Below are 7,381 nucleotides of genomic sequence, written 5' to 3' on the forward strand. Positions count from 1 at the left end.
ATGAAAACTTCTGTGTAAGAGTAAATGCTTTCTATCCTAAAACAGAAATATTGAGTGCGTTTTCTCTATGGTTACCCAAAATGTTTTGTCAAGCCCAAACGTAAAAATGATGCTTCCATCTTCCAACATATTTTCTTTTATTGTGTTCACTGATTCCTATCATCTAAGGGTGTCTTGAAGACACAGTTTATTTAAGGCTTTCATACCTAAACACTCTTGGGACTAAAAAATAATCCTTAACATAATCTTACTCGTAGTATCTTTGAGATGCTGTTCTTTGCATCTCAAATTTTAATTTATTAAAATTCATGATATTAAATGATGACACACACACACACACACACACACACACACACATACACACTGCATTTATGTCAGTCCTCTGGATCTTTAGATATACTAGAAGTTCTACCAAAGTACCTACTTACATGAGAGGGACTAGACTTACTTATCTCTTTCTCTCTCCAGCTTACATGCCACTTTTCCCAAATTTATTTTGTACATTTTCCATATTTTTTAGATTTCTGTAAGTACCTTGAATTCAGTATGCAATAAACATATTTCCTCATTCTTTTTTTCTTCCTGAGAAAGTGTAAACTACAAGGACAGCATGGATGTTTCTCCATAGAAGAGTAAATTGATTCCCATGGAGATCTCCTGATCATGTATACATCAACATTCTGGTCTGTTTGGCACCTTCTGAACTTCTTTGAATGGTTTTGGCAACAAGAACCTACCTGAGTACAACTTCCTCAGACCTGCATGTAGAATGGGGCAGAAGGTAGATATGAAAATATACAGCTCAGATGGTATGCTCAGGTGAGTGTAACTGGCCAGTGGCCATACTTGTTGTCTTTATTGATTCACCATTGCATGAGCTCTAAAACCTTGCTTCCCTTTGGGCTATTCCTGATCAGTGACTACAGACAGAGGAGGATTTAGGGCAGATCCATTGCAGTGAAATGCAGAGTTCCTCCAAAGCACACAGTTGTTTTGAGGGTACTCAACCACCCATGCAGTGTTCTTGGAATTCTGTTGCAGTCTGAGACTCCTCACTGTCTCTCCTTACACAGGTTTCATATTTGTGTCACAGGCTGAGAGTTCTTTTCACTCTCTCCTGTTGCTCCTCCATCTCACTTGCATTTCTAATCCTCTCTGTTTCTTGTTCTTGAAGAACTCAAACTTATGCAAATAATAATGAGTGGTTCAAGAAAACAAATGGTAAGAAAAAGATTTTGGATTGGTTTGCTCTCTACCATACTGGGAGCACACCACTCCAAGTGATAATTGAGGAATAGATAGTTACTGACCAAGATGGAATTAAATACTTGCTCAATATTTCCCTGATTAAGACCTGGGAAAATAGCCTGTTTTTTAGCTGATTTAGGTATATGTAAGATATGCTGGGAACGGTGCCTCTGAAGAGAGCAGCATTAGTGGTTGATGATACTTGGCCTTGAGAACTGACTGAGGGATGATGAAAAACAAAGTGAAATTTAAAAAGTCTGACAGATGAAACCTCTCAGGAAGGTAACCAATTAGCCCATACCTCCAAAGTAAAGGCTGAGCTGTTCCCAGAAGATCTACTAGAGTAGCAGAGTTCCAAAGACATTCGAATATTCACAAAGGCAGGTCTAAACACTTGCAAACCTCAAACTGAGGATGCACACTTCTCGAAATGTACCCCTGAGAATGAAATACACAGATTCCTGAATCCTTAAATTTATTGAGGTGTTCCCCTTTTAACTCATTAAAGATACTACTTCTCCTATTTTGGAAGAGGCTACAGAACTTTGCCTGCACAAGGTGATATATAACTGCTTGGTAGCTTCCACTCCCACCTTTGCTGATTCTCAAACTTATAACTAAGATTAAATCACAGCATAACTTGATTGGTGACATGCAGAGCCTGATAAAGGAGAAGAGATATTATATAGTAGAGAAGATACAAAATTTAACTAAAATAAATGGTAAGAACCAAGCAAACAACCCTGGAACTGGATTTGAGGATGCTTGAACAAAGGATGGGGATGCAAGACTGGTAAGGATTCATTGACTTAGAAACATTGTCTGGCATAGAAATAATACCAGGAACCATATGAATGAACAAAACTGCCAGAGAGTCTCTGGCAACCATAGAAAAATAATTCTCAATCTTTGATATGTCTTTATTGCTATAAAAGACCAACTAATGCTTGCTGATTACAAAGGACCACTTGATCTGCTAAAGGAGTTGATTGTCCATCTGAACTGGGATACATAACATATTCTGAGTGAGTTTACCTTTCATGCCTTCAGAGCTTTAGAGTGACTATCCAGGGGATTGTGGAAGACCTGATCCACAAACACAGAACTACAGGTAGCATAGGACCTGACCAGAAGTCTCACTTGACTATGAAGGTTGTGCAGGAATAAGTTTGTGAGCATGGGATCCATTGGATACATTATGTAGTACACAGAGTACATGGTTTCACTGAGCAGTTGAATAGCTTTGTAAAAGTCATGAATAAAACACTGGTTTGGAGCTGATACTTAAAGATAGAATGCTACTTTCAGGGTACAGTGTATGCATTAACGTAGAAGGTATGCTTTAGATGGCAGCATGTTTCCAGTAGGGTTAGGACATTTGGAAGACCATTAGTTGTGAAGGGGAATCACCATAACAGTAAGATTGATTAGTCTTGATCATCAAAAGGAATGAGGTCTACTTTTACAAAATGTGAGCACAGAGGAATTCTTGAGGAAATTGGTGAAATGATGCACTTGACCGTGTATAGATACTCCCTGGCACCATTGCAATAGTGAACAGAACTTCTCAGGATCCCTGCCCTGAGAAAAGGATATTGATAGGAGCCCAGAACCTTAGGAATAAGTGTAAGTCACACTACCAAGACCTTCTGAAATGAAAATGGAAAACAAATCTCCATGAGTTCTTTATTGTTTCTCAAATTCAGAGCTTTTTAAGTTTCCTGGAATATTTTGTCAAGGATATTTGATTAGCAAATATCTTGGGAATTAGAGATTGTGCATCGCTCCAAAGCTGCATGTTTGAGACTCCTTTTCTGTTTCTCCTTGAGTAATTTGATGATGACTCAGGGTAGAAAAGAGAGAAGTTACATAAACTGCAAAGTGTGGTTCTCGCTTCTCTCTATATTCTTTCTCCTTTCTTCTTCCTCTTATGAACCTTCTATTCTGAAGGCTAGCTTTACTTTCTTATTCTTCTCTCCCTAATAAATCTTTTGCAAGTCTAATCTTGTATTGCTATCTGCTTCTCCATGAACCCAACTTAACTCAGTGTATAAATTTGTGGAGCTCTCTCACTAGCATGGTTTTCTCTGGTGCACATAATAGCCATTCAGGAGAAATTTCTTAAGGGAACATTTGTTGGAATGCACAAGAAGACAAAAACTAGCAGCGAACGTTTTTTGTTGCTTGTCCCACCTTTTAATAAAGGTGAACTGTTATAACAAAATATCATAAATTGGGTGGCAAATAAGCAGTAGAAGTTTCTCACATTTCTGAAGGTTAAGATGCCCAAAATCAAGGCACTGGCAGACTTAGAGTCTGCTGAGAGGTTGCTTTCTGGTTTGGTGATGCCATCTTTTTGCTATGTGTTCACATGATAGGTGGGAGAAGTGTGTTCCCTTGGATTTATTTTTGAAGGACACTGATTCTAGTCAAGAGGAGGTCTGCCTCATGATCTAATCACTCTCACCTAGACCCCACCTTCTAATATTTTCAACTTGGAAGTTAGAATGAATTTGGGGGGAGACCCAAACATTTGGGCCATAATACCATGTTACCATATTTTCATCTTTTGTTGTAAGTAAATATAGCCACCTACTAGCAAGTATAAATAGAGGCAGCAATGTCATAAGGAGAATCTTCAACAAACTCAAAATACAATAACCACATGTGATCCAGCAATCATACTACTGGGAATATATTCAAAGGAAAGAAAATCAGTATGTCAAACAGACTTCTGCATCCCAGGTTTAAGACAGCAGTATTCACAATAGCCAAGAAAATGAAACTTACCTAGGTGTCCATCTTAAAGAAATGTGGTATATATATTCAATGAAATACTATTCAGCTGTAAAAAAATAATTAAATCCTGTCCTCTGAAGCAACTTGGATAAAAAAAAAATTGAACTCTTAGTTTTAAAATGAATGAAAATAGCAGACGACTCTGTAGTTGGGTGTTCAGAATTGTTATCCTTTGAAGGGACAAAAGGAGGTTGTCCTATGCTTCCACCCACTTCTCTGCAAGCACAATGGAAAAACACTACTCTTGCAGAGAGATTTACATGTACATATAGAATCGTCAGTCAAGCATGCTTTCAAAAGAAAGGGGCATTTTCCCTCTGATATGGTCAAGTAAAGAAAAAGGAAAGAGAAATCAGGCCAAAAAATATTCAGTCAAACACAGCATTATTGCTAGGCAGTTGGCAGTGATTTTAAGATCTTTATGGAACACATTATTATTTGGGAGCTTGTAATATACTCTGGGAGTTGTTTATAGATACACACAAGTCCCAGATTGCACTGCTGCTCTCTACACCATGCGAGTTGTTGATTAGCACCTCCAAATGTCCTCAATGTTGGATACTCACTTGTGTCATTTAGGGAATTTTGAAAAAGGCTCATGCCTGGGTCTACACCCCTGGCAATTTGATGATTCTGCTTTAATTCTTTTGGATGGGTCAAGACATTACTATTTGTAAAAGCTTCTTGAATATTTCTAGCATGCAACACAGATTAAAGACAATTGGTAAAGTTATATAGACACACACATAGAGTGAAAGAGAGGACTCATTATTAATTCCTTTTCCTAAATTAATTGAAAACTTTGTGTCCACTTGAACTTTTTGCTGAGGTGACCATATTAATTGCATTACTAAGGAGGATACTAAAGTAACTCCCTGCCATGTTATTTCTTGATGGATTAAATCGAATTTTACTTTCATCTCAATCTGAGGACCCTGCCATACACTTCAACTGATTGCACCCAAAACTAGTGTTTATCTCATTGTCTCTGCCACGCAGTGTCTTCCAGTCTAGGTGGATGGGAATGACATGTATTACAAATTGTGTTCTTATTCATGTCTTTAAAAATCATATCATCAAGTGATCAGTAATTTTATTTGTACTTTTAGTTTTTCTTTTAAATGAAAGAAGATATTTTACTGTGTCAATAAAACACAGGAAGAACTAAACCTGGCCAAATTGTTAGTCGATGCTTAGGGATTAGACCACAGGGCCCTTTGCTCGCTTCTGCTGCTAACTCGCCGAGGCGTGCTGTTAGTATATGGCTTTGATGCCAGCTACAGACTTTGGATTAATCTTAGCCTTAGTTCCTCAAGACTTAGTGAGTTGCAACATACCAATTCCCACACGTCCGGTTTCCTTTAGTGATGGGTTTGTTTTCCCTTCATCGTTTCTGCAACTATCATCAGTGTCAAATGGGTCGATAAAAGCATCACCATTAGGGCAGTTCATGTCCTGGTGGTCAGCTAGTGTCCACAGGCTGAGAATCAACTGGTGTAACATTCCACAAATGTCCCCAAGAAATCAGGATTAGGCTGAGCTGACACGTTTCTCAGATGGAGAGAAGCAATAATTTCTAATCTGCTACATTCCATTGTTGGGTTGCTCAGTCATTTCATAGAGACTTCTGGTAACAATTAATACAGCCATAAAAAGAGGGAAAATAACAGGGGAAAACATGCACTCAAATTGAAAGCAGATATCTGAATGCTGTTGTCCCACAAATTTAGATCAACCACACGTCTGCCTGGAAACTTGTAACTAGCATTCATAAGTGATGTTATCATATAAAGTGTGGTGGAGAAATCACAATGGAGCCTATTTGTACATTCTGGAATTAATATCTATGTGCAGATAATTAAGAGAACAATAAAAATACACAAAATGAATGTACACAGGGGAAGGTAGGAACTGTACATCATCCAAATATGTCATATCATGGAAACCTTGGGGGAAATAAAGCTTTATGGGATACTGGCGAACAACATTGCTTCTGGAACCAGGAATTTGATGTCTTGCTGCTTGGAAATAATGCTTTCAGTTAATAAGGATGTGTGGGCAGAATTAAACTCACCACTCCTGCTATTGTAGTCAGAATTATGTGTCTAATTCCCATACTGTGTCCTGGAAATATTTCTTACAAACTCCTTTATGAGAATGCTTTCAAACTAGCCATAGTAGCATCAAGTGATATCAAGATAAACCATCTTCCTGTAATTTATGCGTACATCCTTTTAACATTATATGAGTCTAGTTATGCATATTGGTATCAGGAACACCCCAGTGTATTTCTCGAGAGTAAACCATTGTTTTTGATCCAAGGACAATCTTTTGAAAGGCTGCAGGGGTCACAGAAAGGCAAAGACACTACATTGTGCAGCGCCATCACCATATGGTGGAGCTTGGTTTTAGGAATGTGTGTGGAAATAAGAGTTGCAATAATAGAGATATAAAGCCAGATAGGGCTTAAAAGATTGAAATGTTTTGTTTATGTACTTCACAGTATAATGCAGCAGGCTTTAGGGTAAAGCAAGTCTCAAATTTCAAGCACAATTAAGTGCACATGCAGCTTACAGTCCACAATTCACTCTGCCTTGCTTTCTTTATGACAGACTAAATTTCAAAATCATTATGTTTATATTATTAATATTTTGTGCATGTGAGGGTGTGTCATGTGTGTATGTCTGCATGTGCAAATGGAGAGGGGAGTTCAGATTTGTTTTAAGGAGTCTTTGGTATTTCTTTAAAACTTTCAACTCAAATGGAATTAAAACACTCTGATTTTTACAGATGATTTTTAAAATTACAAAAAACTTCAACACAATGGAATTTCTGGACACAGTTTCTAAATACCCCCAAACATGTGTTTCTTTTTGAAATAGAGAGAGAAAATGGACTAAGCCCATTGAATCTTGCAGTCATAAAGGTTTCTGTTACAAATTGCTTATATTCCAATTTAACTTATCTTTGTGAAATTGTTAATAAATGAGTTAGAGTATTACTATACTCAGTAGTAGAAGAATATTATGAAAACCTTAACATAAATATGTTTAGATCTCCTTTAGTAAAATGTCCTAGCAGAAAGCCAATTAAAAATGAAATTAAAATGGAACATATTATTCCTGTAATAAATAATTCTTCATCTGATGAATCATAGTAAGTTATTTTGTATGTCAACATGAGAAGTAAATATTTTTTCATATTCCAATAAAATTTTCTTGACTTAAAATGTAAATTATATTGCATTAGAATGCAGGATGAGTTCTACAGTTAAATATTAGAAGAATATTTGCTTATCTTTTAAAATAAATCTCAGGATATCAGTAATGAAAGA

The sequence above is a fragment of the Sciurus carolinensis genome, chromosome 1, assembly GCF_902686445.1.
Source record: "Sciurus carolinensis chromosome 1, mSciCar1.2, whole genome shotgun sequence".
Lineage (NCBI taxonomy): Eukaryota > Metazoa > Chordata > Mammalia > Rodentia > Sciuridae > Sciurus > Sciurus carolinensis.